Source organism: Podarcis raffonei, chromosome 4, assembly GCF_027172205.1.
Source record: "Podarcis raffonei isolate rPodRaf1 chromosome 4, rPodRaf1.pri, whole genome shotgun sequence".
In the NCBI taxonomy this organism is placed as follows: Eukaryota; Metazoa; Chordata; class Lepidosauria; order Squamata; family Lacertidae; genus Podarcis; species Podarcis raffonei.
Genome location: NC_070605.1, coordinates 108,146,966 through 108,160,609, shown reverse-complemented (window position 1 = coordinate 108,160,609; position 13,644 = coordinate 108,146,966).

Here is a 13,644-nt window from a genome sequence, read left to right as displayed (position 1 = left end):
GATACCCAAAGACGCCAATCTGTACCAGAACTAGACAAAGGTGATGATAGAACGACACTAATTAAAAATATGAATAAGTCTATCAGTGATAAGTTGGATATCATGGGAATGAAAATTGAACAGAACTCTAAGTTAATTTTAGACTTGTCAGGCCAATTAAAGGACCTAACAATTAAAAATCTGGAGATTGAAAAATCAGTGAATGACCTAAAAATCAAAACAAACAATCAAGAGGATCTCATGAAATAAACTACAAAAAACTACAGAATGAAAATAAAGAATTGAAAAAAGACATGATCTAATGCATGCTAAATTAACAGATTTAAAAAAGATTCAAGAAGAAATGCTTGATCAGATTGCAATCTTGGAAATGCATCAGAGAGAGCTTATACTCCATTTTAGAAGGATCCCAGAGATCAAGGGGAGGATATTGTAACCAAATTTATAAAAGAACTGGCAGAATGGCTCGGAGTGAAGAAGGAAGAGCTGTTTTTGGACATTGACAAGATTTATAGGATGAAGCCAGATATCCAAAGGAATTTCAGAGGATCAGGAGATTGTATGGTGTTCCTCAGCTCAAGATTAATTAAAGATAAGATCTTACAAAAAAGGAAACTAACAATTGATGGAAAACACATAATAATATATAAAGAAATTCCTAAAAGACTTTTGAAAAAAAGAAACAGTTATAAGATTCTGATAGATGTGTTTTAATGGGAATCATGTTCAAATGGGAATTTCCAGAAGGCTTATCTTTCACCTTTAAAGGTAGACGGCAAACCATAAGATCCACAGATGAACTAGAGAAATGTAGGTTGAAATACAGAAGGGACCTGGGAGGTGAGGGAACCCAAGACAGAGAGTCGGAACCAGAGACAGCGACAGGAGGTAAAATTGCCAAACTGCTAAGAACATAGTAACACTACTAACTATTAAGCTCAACATAAACCTGATATTATTTCAATTATTTTTCACGATCCATTTTTACTATTGACAATAAAAAATCTATTTGTGAAATTAATAAAATAGGATGAACTTGAAAAGAATCTCTTGGAACATCAATGGTCTAAATAACAAAATTAAAAGGAATAAAACTGAACATTTTTTTTTTAAAAAAAGCATGGGACATTATATGTCTCCAGGAAACACATATTGCCCAAAAACACAAAAGAGTGCTAATCAACAAAAGATTGGGAAATGAATTCATAGCATCAGACCCCTCAAAAAAAGAGGCATAGTTATTTATACGAATCCAAAACACGAAGCAGAATTAGTCTTCAAAGATAAAGAGGGCAGAACATTAGGAATTTGATTAATTAAAGTTAAAGAGAAGTTATTAATAGTAGGAGTGTATGTACTGAATAGGAGACAATCAAAGTATTTTAAGAAACTACAGGAGAAACTGATGCCGCATCAAGCAGTTGGTCCCTTACCTTTCCTGCCCTGACCTGGCCACAGTGATCCATGCAACGGTCAAGGCTTGACTACTGTAATTGCTTGTAAGCCACCCTGAGCCTGGCCTTGGCTGGGGAGAGCGGGGTATAAATAAAAAATTATTATTATTATTATTATTATTATTATTATTATTATTATTATTATCATTATCATTATCATTATTATCATTATTATACAATACAATAATGAGAATATGATAATCATGGGAGACCTAAATGGGGTTATTTCGTCAAACTTGGATAGGACTGAGAAAGATTCCCCAGTTAAAACTGGGAAACTTCTGACAACATTCTGCCAGATGGTAGATGATTTAAATCTAAAAGATATATGGAGAGATAAGCATGCAAATGACAAACAGTATATGTATTATTCTGATACTAACAAATCGGCAAGTCGAATTGATGAGATATTGATTTCACATAATCTCATACCTTCAAGTAAAAAAAATAGAAATCTCAACTAAAATGATATCGGACCACAATCCAATTATTATGGAAATGAGGTAAAACACAAAAAGAAACGCATGGTGGAAAATGAATGATAGACTAATAAATGATGAGAAGATTTTACAAAATGCTCAACAAACATTAAAAGACTTCTTTGAAATAAACATGGCACAAGACACATATCCCAGAGTAATATGGGATGCAAGTATGGCCTATATAAGAGAATTCTATATTCAACAAAATATAATACAGAAAAAGATTAGGGAATCTAAATAAAATAAAATAAAGCAGGATTAGAAAATCAAGAAAAAGTACTAGCAAAATCCCCTAAAGATAAAAAATTGAGTCAAAATATAAAAAACATAATAAAACATTAAATATTTCACAAAACTATATAAAAGAGGGTCAGAAACAGAACAAGAAATTGCAGATTACCTCTCAAAGAGGAAAATAGCTAAAATAAGCAAAGAGAAAGTGGAACAGTTAAATGCCCCAGTTACGACAATGGAATTACACCAAGCAATTTCAAGTTTGAAAACTGGTAAAGCTCCTGGCCCAGATGGACTAACGTCGATCCACTATAAAAAATTGGAAGATAACATATTCCTGCCTTTAAAAAATCTAATGAATAAAATATTGGAAGAAGGTAAAATCCCAATGTCATGCCAAGAAGCAGATATTGCATTAATTCATAAGCAAGGAACACCTAGAGAGCTAGTAAGTACCTACAGACCCATCTCGCTATTAAACAACGATTATAAATTATTTGCGGGCATCCTGGCAAGCAGGCTCAAATTAATACTAAAAGATACCATTAATTATGATCAATCGGGCTTTCTACCAAACAGACATATGAAAACAAACACTAGAGTGGTTATTGATTTAATTGAATATTTGGAATTAAGACCTAGCAAAAAAGTAGCATTTATGCTAATAGAGGCCGAAAAGGCCTTTGATAACCTACCTTGGGCCTTTCTGCAAAAAACTATAGAACTATCAGCTCTTGGAGAAAAATTCTGTAGAGTGTCAAAGCAATATATAAAGAACAACAAGCCAGTTTAATAGTAAACAACACCAAGACCAATATTATAAAAATTGAGAAGGGCACCAGGGAGGGTTGTCCGCTTTTGCCCTTATTATTCATTTTAACTCTTGAAATTTTAAATTCAGAATTAAGAAATGAAGATGAAATAAAAGGGATTACACTAGGGGAAAAGATATTTAAAATCAAGGCGTTTGCGGATGACATAATTTTAACAACTGAAGAACCAGAAACAAGTGTCTCAAAAGCAATAGAGAAAATTCTAGAATTCGGCTGTGTATCAGGATTTAAGATGAATATGACTAAGACAAAGTTAACAGTGAAAAACATGCAAGAGCAGTAACAAAAAGATCTACAGGAAAAGACAAAATTGCAAATTGTGAAAAGCAAAATATTTAGGTATAGAATTAACCATGAGAAATATCAATTTATTTGAAAATAATTATAATAAGGTTTGGAAAGAAATAAAAAAGGATTTTGAAATTTGGAGCAGATTAAATTTATCAATAGGAGGAAGAGTTTCCATAATTAAAATGAATGTCCTTCCCAAAATGCTCCATCTCTTTCGACCAATTTCCATAATATCTAGGGAAACATGTTTCAAGGAGTGGACAAAAATATGACAAAATTCATATGGCAAAATAAGAAAGCCCACATAAAATTTAAACTCCTGACAGACAAAAAAGAGAGAGGAGGTCTGGCATTGCCAAATTTAAAATTATACTATGAAGCAGAATGCCTTGTATGGATGAAAGAATGCTTTGGAAAAAGCAGATTTATTAGGCCTGAAGGGCTTTAACAACAGGTATGGATGGCATGCCTACCTTGCATATGATAAGATCAAAGTCCATAAAGACTTCAATAGCCACCTAATTAGAAACGTGTTATTTAAAGTCTAGAGTAAGTACAAAACGAGACTGGAGCCAAGGACACCATGGTGGCTCTCACCTCTAGAAGCCCATGCCACTAAAAAACTAAACATGAATAAGGAATGGGCAACCTATAGAGATTTGATAATGGAAGATCAAGGTAAACTTAGAATAAGACCATATGAGGAAATAAGGCATTATGTCTCTGACAGATGACAATACCTGTATCTCAAAGGATTTTTGTGTGGATAACATTAGATAAATCCCAGGTAGACATGATACCATAGGTAATAAATAAATATTTAAGAACTGCTTGGTAAGTGAGCAAGCAATCATGGTGGATCCTAGAAGGAGAATCATCTGCTGTCAGCTATTTGCTTTTGTTCCTTGCTTATTCATTCAAACAACAAAACTTGTTTTCCAGCAAATTTATATGTTCTGTGTTTGACTATGATCCTTGATTCATAATGTCTCAACCAAGGTAAGTGCCCTTAAAAGCCATCCACACAGAAAGCCTAAATGTGGAAATAGGATAAAGATTTCCTTCCATTAAGAGTTTTTCTTCAAGTGTTGCAGACACTGACATCCCATCTCATCATAGTCAACACTACTTCCTTGGATGCCTAGGAAGACTGTAGGTTCCTCCTCTCTCCTCTGTGAAATTAATAAAATAGGATGGAGAGCTCCAGAAGAGCTCCAGAAATAAAGGGCATTGTTCTGAAAGAGGCATCAAAATTTAAAATTACACTGAGATGATGAGCACAAGCCAGACACGATGTTATTTCTTTTAAACATGTGATCTAACACTTTTGAGGCTCTTGAGCAAACAGAAGTTTAGTCAGGAGATCATAGAATCATAGAACTGTAGAGTTGGAAGAGATCCCAAGGGTCATCTAGCCCAACCCCTGCAATGCAGGAATCTCAGCTAAAACATTTTCAGCAAGCTTGGCTTCAAGGCAGCAGTCAGTCATGGTTCCTGGTCTGGCCTTTGTTCTTCTTCCCAGCACACACTCTTATATTTTCAAAAAGGACAAATTTTCCTTTGACATCATGACCCACCTTGGCAACCTGGCAATTCTCATGCATCTGGCCACTCCTCAGATCTGGGGGAAGGACACTTCTTTTGCATTGCCAGTGTCCCCTAACAGCACTCCATTGTTTCTTAATGGCTCTGCACTTATCTAGCTGGTTTGCAACAACTGTTTGATATCAACTCTTTGATATTAACTCTCAAGATACTAGCTGAATTTGTAATAAGGAAAATCAAAATACCCACAATGATGAGTGGAAAGATAATATGTACGTTGGAAAATTCTATGGGATCCTCTCAGTGACTGTGGCTGAAAGCAGATTCTTAACCAATAGGGCACTAGATCGTTAGAGGCTATGAAAGATGTAGTTCTCCCAGGGCTCCTGCAGGAGCATGTCAGATGCACTCTTAGCAGCCAGAGTGACAAGATGGGGACAAGATGCCCCGGTTCTCTTTTCCATTTTGCATTTCCTGCCATTGATGATGTAAGAGAAGGAGGGGGATGCTTTTGGAGACTGTGATTGTGGAGCAGATGTCCTTGAGGTGGATTTTTTGGAGAAGACCTTGAGTAATGAGTGAGGCTGGGACCACAGCTGCTCTTCTTCATGCTGAAGCTGACATGACAGCAAAGGCTACAATTGATTAAAAAGGTAAAAGGTAAAGGGACCCCTGACTATTAGGTCCAGTCGTGGCCGACTCTGGGGTTGTGGCGCTCATCTCGCTTTATAGGCCGAGGGAGCCGGCATCTGGGTCATGTGGTTAGCATGACTAAGCTGCTTCTGGTGACCCAGAGAAGTGCACGGAAACACCGTTTACCTTCCCGTTGGAGCTGTACCTATTTATCTACTTGCACTTTGATGTGCTTTCAAACTGCTAGGTTGGCAGGAGCAGGGACCGAGCAATGGGAGCTCACCCCGTTGTGGGGATTCAAACTGATGACCTTCTGATCGGCAGGTTCTAGGCTCTGTGGTTTAACCCACAGCGCCACCCACGTCTTAAAAGGAAAAGGGACCCCTGATCATTATGTCCAGTGGTGACCGACTTTGGGGTTGCGGCGCTCATCTCACTCTATAGGCCGAGGGAGCCAGCGTTTGTCCGCAGACAGCTTCCGGGTCATGTGGCCAGCATGACTAAGCCTCTCCTGGTGAACCAGAGCAGTGCACGGAAACGCCGTTTACCTTCCCGCCAGAGTGGTACCTATTTATCTACTTTGACATCTTTTCGAACTGCTAGGTTGGCAGGAGCAGGGACCGAGCGACGGGAGCTCACCCCGTCACGGGGATTCGAACCGCCGACCTTCTGATCAGCAAGTCCTAGGCTCTGTGGTTTAACCAACAGCGCCACCCATGTCTTACCTGTGCCTAAATTATGTGAAAAGACTTCAATCTCTTTCGGAGGAGAGATTTCCCGCTATGTCTTATACAGAACGGGAACAGATCAAATGCTGGAAGACTGGCATCCAACACCTCTTGTCCCAATATCAATTACAAGATCTTCAGCTGATCATGAAGATAAATAAGAGGCACTTAAGAGACTGTCTCTTTAGGTTCGATGCAGAAAGGGATCTAACCATGATTGCTTCTACTAAGAGCTCACCATGGTTCCCACTTAGCAAAATGGAGCATACCCGAGCCAGATACCTGACAAAGCTTCCACTTGCCATACTAAGAATCGCTTTTACAGAACTACGATTCCAATTGATGCCCTCGGCAGTGTTCGATGGGCGGTACAGCAAAGTACATTACGAAGAGAGACTCTATCTGTGTGGACAACCTTGCGTTGAGGACCTGTGCATTTATTGCAGTGCCCATTATACATAGACCCAAGAGACTGATTTATAAAACCCCTGTTTACGAGTGGAACACATTTGAATAGGGTGGAAAGGGTGAAATGGCTGCTGAACGACACCGATGACTTTATTACTTATAAAGTAGCACTCTATGTGCTGGCAGCTAAGAAGATCAGGAGGAAGGAACTAGACAAAATAGTGGTCAACTGCAAAGGGGATTCGGATATTTAATTTGGCACATCTTACCTGAGAATCTTCTGCTATTCTATTCTATTTAATGCAACAAATAATTTTAGTAGCCGTGACCGTGGTTTTATTGTATGTCTGTGCCTGATTATTTTTATGGTTATTTTGTTATATTGTTGTTTTCTTGTTTTTTATTTTTGTTCACCTTCTGAATGATGCCATGGCCTATGGCTAGTGCAATAAAAAGTTTAATTGGAATAATTGGTTAACTCTATTTATTCCAATTAAACTAATTGGTTATAAGCTATAATATAGAAAGGATTTGCTGAAACAATGACTGAATCAGGATACAAAAAAAGGGAGGTGTGAGGAAGTCAGGGAAATAGGCAGATGAAAGATAGGATATGGAATGACTAATTTGTTTTTAACTATTTTTATTTTTCTGTATTTTGTATCTTTTTGTCTTCTTTTTGTCTTCTTTTTTTCTTTTCATATTTTTGTATTTCCTCTGAAATTTTAATAAATATTATTATTTTAAAAAAAGGAATAATTGGAGTGAGGTGAGTTTGGATGAGTTCACCCTTCTCTACTCCATATCTGCCTTAGGGGTTGTTGTTATTGTGGCACAATGGATCAGTATGTCTGGCTGTTAATCAGAAAGCTGGGGGTTCAGAAATCAAGGGGCTTCCGGCGTAGCGCGATCTCACCGCAAGCGGGGATCTTACCGAGAGGGAGATTCCGGGCTATTTTGAAGGATTAGGGGGGTTTCAGGGCGTGGAGGCCCCCAAAAAACACTTCTGGAGGGTGTCCAGAAGGTCCGGTTCCCGGCACGACCAGAAGCGATCAACCCGGCCGTCAGGTAGCTTCAGAAGAAGTGAAGAGAACGGCGGAGCAGATTAGCAGGTCGAGGGAAGCCATTATCCACCTTCAAGTAGCGAAGCCCCGAGCTTGCCGAGAAAGCGCTGCGCTCCCAAATTAAAGGACTCCGACCTCAAAGAATTTGGAATATTATGGATATAACAACAAGGAAGTCATGGAGCAATAAGAGAAGTAACCGGGGTTCAGTAGAATCCGAAATCATCTCTGACGCAGCGCGACTCCAGTGCTGGGGAAAGTGAAAGTGAGTTGCCACAGCGGATACTCTGTTTCCCCCTTCTGAATTTTCCTTAAAAGCAACCTTTTATGTAGATACTGTATATCAAGAGGATTGTGGAAGAGAAGGGGGACCAGGGGTGAATGATTGGAACTGTGAGTCCTTGAGGAAACGGAGGGTTTGAATGGGAGGAAGGAGTACTTCTCCATTTTGTCTTTAAAGTGTAAAGGACAGTGAAACCGGAAGAGAAGGCTCCGACGCAATTAAGAACTTAGGATAGAGGCGCGTCGAGGAAAGCTTAAAAAAGGTTAACTATTTTAATACTGGCTGTGGAAATTAGCTGTACGTTGGATTTCCTGTAGATATTACTTCCCTTCTTCTTTTTTCGGAATTTTTGATTTGCATGAGAGACTAAGTTTCCAGAGAAATAAGACACTGCTACATTATTGGAAACAATGTTATATTAAAGGGACTTGGTGACACCTAGTGGTGGGACTGAGATTGTATAACTTGGCTTCTAACCTTCCTTCCTTCTCATCGCCTTTTTTTGTTACCTTTTATCTTCGCTATTTTTGTGTCCCCCCCACCCATCTGTGTGGATTAGCCTGATTGGAGGCAAGAAGAACCCCCTGCAGTGGCGTAATCTGAGTGGAGGCAAGAAGACTCTACAATAAGAACTTTGTACTGACTGTTCGAAATATATATAAGGGGAGAAATATTATTATTGAGGATTACAAATAGACAAGAAGGGTAATGCAAAAGAACTAGAACTGGAGAATTTGTAAAAAGGAAACTGTATAATTTAAGAGGGTTAAGCGAATAATCCTTGCGGGTGGGAACAGGAGGAGGGTACTGCACGGGGAAAGGGGAATTATAAGAGTATAAGATGTCCCATACAGTGAAGAAAGGACCGAATGGAGGGACTCCTGGTGAGAGGAAAGGATCTAAACAAGAGACGGATTTTAAGGCAGATATCTTAAGGATGTTTGCGGAAATTAAACAGAGTGAGAAAAACTTAGAGTCTAAACTAGAGCAGGTAGATAATAAAATTGAAAAAATAGATAAAAAAATGGATGAAACAGTTAGCGAGTTGAAAGGTCAAATAAAAGAAGTATTTAGGAGAACTCAACATGCAGAGGAAGGGTTAAAAAAGACAAGAAAGGAGTTAAAAGATATTAAACGGGAGGAAGAAAAGATCAAAGCAGAAATGATGGACTTAAATAAAGCACAGGAAGAGATGAAAGATGTTATAGCGATGAATGAACTCCGACAGAGGGAAGTGAATTTGAGGCTTAGAGCTGTGCCAGAGATACAAGGTGAAAACATCAAAGAGAGGCTGATAGCAGAATTGGCGGAATGGATGGATATACCAATAGAAGAAATGGCCAAAAATGTGCAGAATGCATTTAGAATGCGTGTGAATACAACAAAAGCAAAGAAATTTACAGGAGATTGTCTGATTACATTTAAGGATAAAGAAATGAGAAACAGAATATTAGGAAAAAACAGGGAAAAGAGGCTGAACATAGATGGGAACTACATAATTATTTTTAAAGATATCCCAATTAGATTACTTAAACGAAGAGATTCTTATAAATCACTGGTACAGACACTGAAGAAAAACAAAATTGAATTTAGATGGGAGTTCCCGGAAGGAATATCATTTGTGTATAGAAGTAAGAGACATAGGTTGTCAAATTTAGAAGAAACAGGGAAATTTTTGAGGAAATATAAGGAATTAAGATCAGAGGTGAATGGAGCTAAGGGAGCAGAGGGAGGATCACCAGGAGAACCAAAAATGGAGGAAGAAGAAGAAAGGAGTGGAAGACAGATGGAGGAGGAAGAAGAGGAGGAAGAAGGAGATTCGGCGAACTTATAAAGAAAAGGAAACTCATGCAAATGGTGGGCACCATGGGGTTAAAAATTTGGAACTGGAATATCAATGGGATGAATAATAAAAAAAAGAGGAATAAAATTGAACAATTTTTGAAAAAGAAAAATTTGGATATTATTTGTTTGCAAGAAACGCACGTGGCTAGAAGACATAAAAAAATTCTAATCAACAAAAGATTAGGGAATAAATTTGAATCTTCAGATAAAGAAAAGAAAAGAGGGGTGGTACTGTATGTTAAAAATAAGATTGAAGCCAAACAAATCTTTAAGGATGATGAGGGAAGGATGATTGCGGTTCGAATCAACTGGCAAGGAGAAAATCTGGTCGTAGTGGGGGTCTATGCACCAAATGGTAATAAAACTGAATTCTTCGAAAACCTAGAAGAGAAACTACTCGAGTACATGGATCAGAAAATTATTTTAATGGGTGATATGAACGGGGTGGTGTCCTTAGAAACGGATAGACGGAGAGAAGGAGTAAGCAAAGAAGGGAAATTACCAAAATCTTTTTTCTCAATGGTAAAAAACTGTAACCTGATAGATATCTGGCGGTTTAGACACCCGTTGGATAAACAATTCACTTTCTATTCGGAACCAAATCAGTCGATGTCACGGTTAGATCAGGTCTGGATTTCAAGTGAATTGACACCAAGAACCAAACAAATAGAAATCAGACCCAAAGTAATTTCAGATCATAATCTGATTGAATTTGAGTTGGAGAGTTTTGAGAAAAGAACTTTTAGATGGAGATTAAAAGAATATCTTTTAGACGATCAAAAAATTGTAGAAAATGCACAGAAGAAGTTAACAGATTATTTTGCTGATAATTGTGATAAAGGAACAAAGAGTAAAGTGGTTTGGGACGCGAGCAAGGCCGTAATAAGAGGTTACTTCATCCAGCAGAATGCAATTAAAAACAAGAATAGAGAGAGAGGAAAAGAGGAAATTTTAAAGCAGATAATGGACAATGAACAAAAACTAATTAAGAAACCTAACTGTCGGAAAATAAAAGAAAAGATTAAAATCTTACAAGCCCAGTTTGCCACAATAATAAATAGAGAGGTGGAGTGGAATATTAAAAGACTAAGACAAAGGAACTTTGAATTCTCAAACAAACCAGGCAAGTGGCTTGCGTGGCAAATTAAAAAAAGGAAAGAACAGAGTACAATAAATAAAATTACAGTAGAGGGAGAAGAAATAAGTGATCCAAAAGGAATCAGGAAAGAATTTTTGGACTACTATAGAAGCCTTTACAAAAACAAGGAGAGAAACAATTTGAGGAGAATAGAGAGATTTCTGAAGGATAAAAGGGTGCAGAAAATCCCAACAGATAAAAAACAACAATTGAACGCTCCTATTGAAATAGAAGAGATAGTAGAAGTAATTAAAGAATTGAAGAGAGGAAAAGCCCCAGGACCTGATGGATTCACTGCGGGTTATTACAAAGAGATGAAATCTATCTTGGTGAACCCATTGAAGGAGGTTATGAATAACATCCTAAGAGAAGAAGAAATTCCGGAAACATGGAAAGAGGCATATGTTACATTTATTCCAAAACAAGATGCAGATCCAACCCAAGTCAAAAATTATAGACCGGTTTCACTGCTGAATATAGATTATAAAATCTTTGCAGGAGTTCTGGCGAGGAGGATGAAGATTTTATTATCAGAAATTATCCACAAAGACCAAGCGGGTTTTCTTCCTGGCAGGCAGATGAGAGACAATACAAGGAACATAATTAATATGTTGGAATATCTGTCTGCCAGGTACGACAAACAAGCTATAATGATGTTTGTGGACGCAGAGAAAGCATTCGATAATGTGGCATGGGACTTTATGTTGAAAAATTTGGAATATATGGAAGTGGGCAAAGATTTTCTTAATGGGATAAAAGCAATTTATAGGGAGCAGAAAGCTAAATTGATTATTAATAATGTAGTAACGGAAGAAATAAAGATACAGAAAGGAACGAGACAGGGTTGCCCACTCTCCCCACTTCTATTTATAACGGTGCTAGAAGTCCTTCTGAATTCAATTAGGCAAAACAAAAAAATAAAAGGAGTGACAATCGGACATAATGAGTACAAAATTAAAGCATTCGCAGACGACTTGGTAATAATGACTGAAGATCCCATAACTACAATCGAAGAAATCTTAAAGGAAATAGATCTGTTCAGAGATGTGGCAGGCTTCAAACTAAATAAGAGGAAAACGAAAATGATAGCTAAAAATATGGATCAGAGGGTAATAGAAATAATCCAACAACAGTCACAGATAGAGGTGGTTAAAAAAGTTAAATATCTTGGAATTTGGGTAACCCCCAAAAATATAGATTTATATAAGAACAACTATGAAACAGTGTGGAAAGAAATCAGAAAGGACCTAGAAGTGTGGGGAAGATTAAAACTGTCACTCTGGGGAAGGATTAACACAATTAAGATGAATGTGCTACCAAGGTTGTTGTTTCTATTTCAGACCATTCCAATAATTAAGGGGAATGGAGTCTTTAAGGAGTGGCAAAGGGTGCTCTCAAGATATATTTGGCAGGGCAAAAAACCGAGAATTCAATTTAAATTGTTAACAGATATAAGAGAAAGAGGAGGTTTTGCCCTGCCAGATCTGAAATTATACTATGAGGCATCATGTCTTTGCTGGTTGAAAGATTGGGTCAAGTTAGTGAACAATGAATTGCTAGATTTGGAGGGTTTCGACAACAGGTTCGGCTGGCACACCTACTTGTGGCACGAAAAAAGGAAAGTACATAAGGGATTCGAAAACCACATCTTTCGAGGTCCACTAATTGAAATATGGGAAAGGTACAAAAACCTGTTGGAGCCTAAAGTTCCACACTGGTTATCACCTCTTGAAGTGTTAAGTGTGAAAAAGATTAATATGAGAAGTAACTGGGTAACATACAGCCAATTATTAATTAAAGAAGGTGGGAAATGGAGATTGAAACCTTATGGGCAGGTTAAAGAACTAGTATTTGATTGGCTACAGTATTTCCAAATAAATGCAATGTTTAAAAAAGACAGCAAAGAAAGAGGATATGTGGATAAAGACTCTAAATTTCAGACGGAGATTATAGACAACGATGTGAAAATTTTATCTAAAATGTATAAGATGTTGTTAGATTGGAATTTAGTAGATGAGGAAGTCAAGTCTGTTATGATTCACTGGGCTAGAGATGTGGGCCATAGTATACAATTTGAAGATTGGGAAAAACTGTGGAAAGATGGATTAAACTTTACAGCATGTATGACAATAAAAGAAAATGTCATGAAGATGTTTTATAGGTGGTATATAACACCTATAAAATTATCAAAAATGTACAAGGTTTGTAATAAGTGCTGGAAATGCAAAGACAAGGAAGGCTCCTTTTACCACATGTGGTGGGAGTGCAGAAAAGTGAAAGAATTCTGGGAAAAAATATATATTGAACTCAAGAAGATTCTAAAATACACGTTTTTAAAGAAACCAGAAATCTTCCTATTGGGGATACTAGGGAACGAGATACAAAAGAAGGATTGTAAATTTGTGTACTATGCAGTTACAGCAGCAAGGGTAACGCTAGCCCAGAAGTGGAAACAGCAGGAAATACCAACGGTGGATGAGTGGAGAGCAAAATTATTAGATTACGCGGAGTTGGATAAATTGACAGGAAAGATTAGATATTTAAGAGACCAAAAGTTCATTAAGGAATGGGGAAAATATGTAGATTACCTGGAAAATATAAGTGAGGGACAAACAACGTTAAGGGGATTTAAAGAAGCATTGTGAAAGACTAAGAGTTATTGACTAAAGGGAATAGAAGAGAGAGATATATATATTGTCAATACAA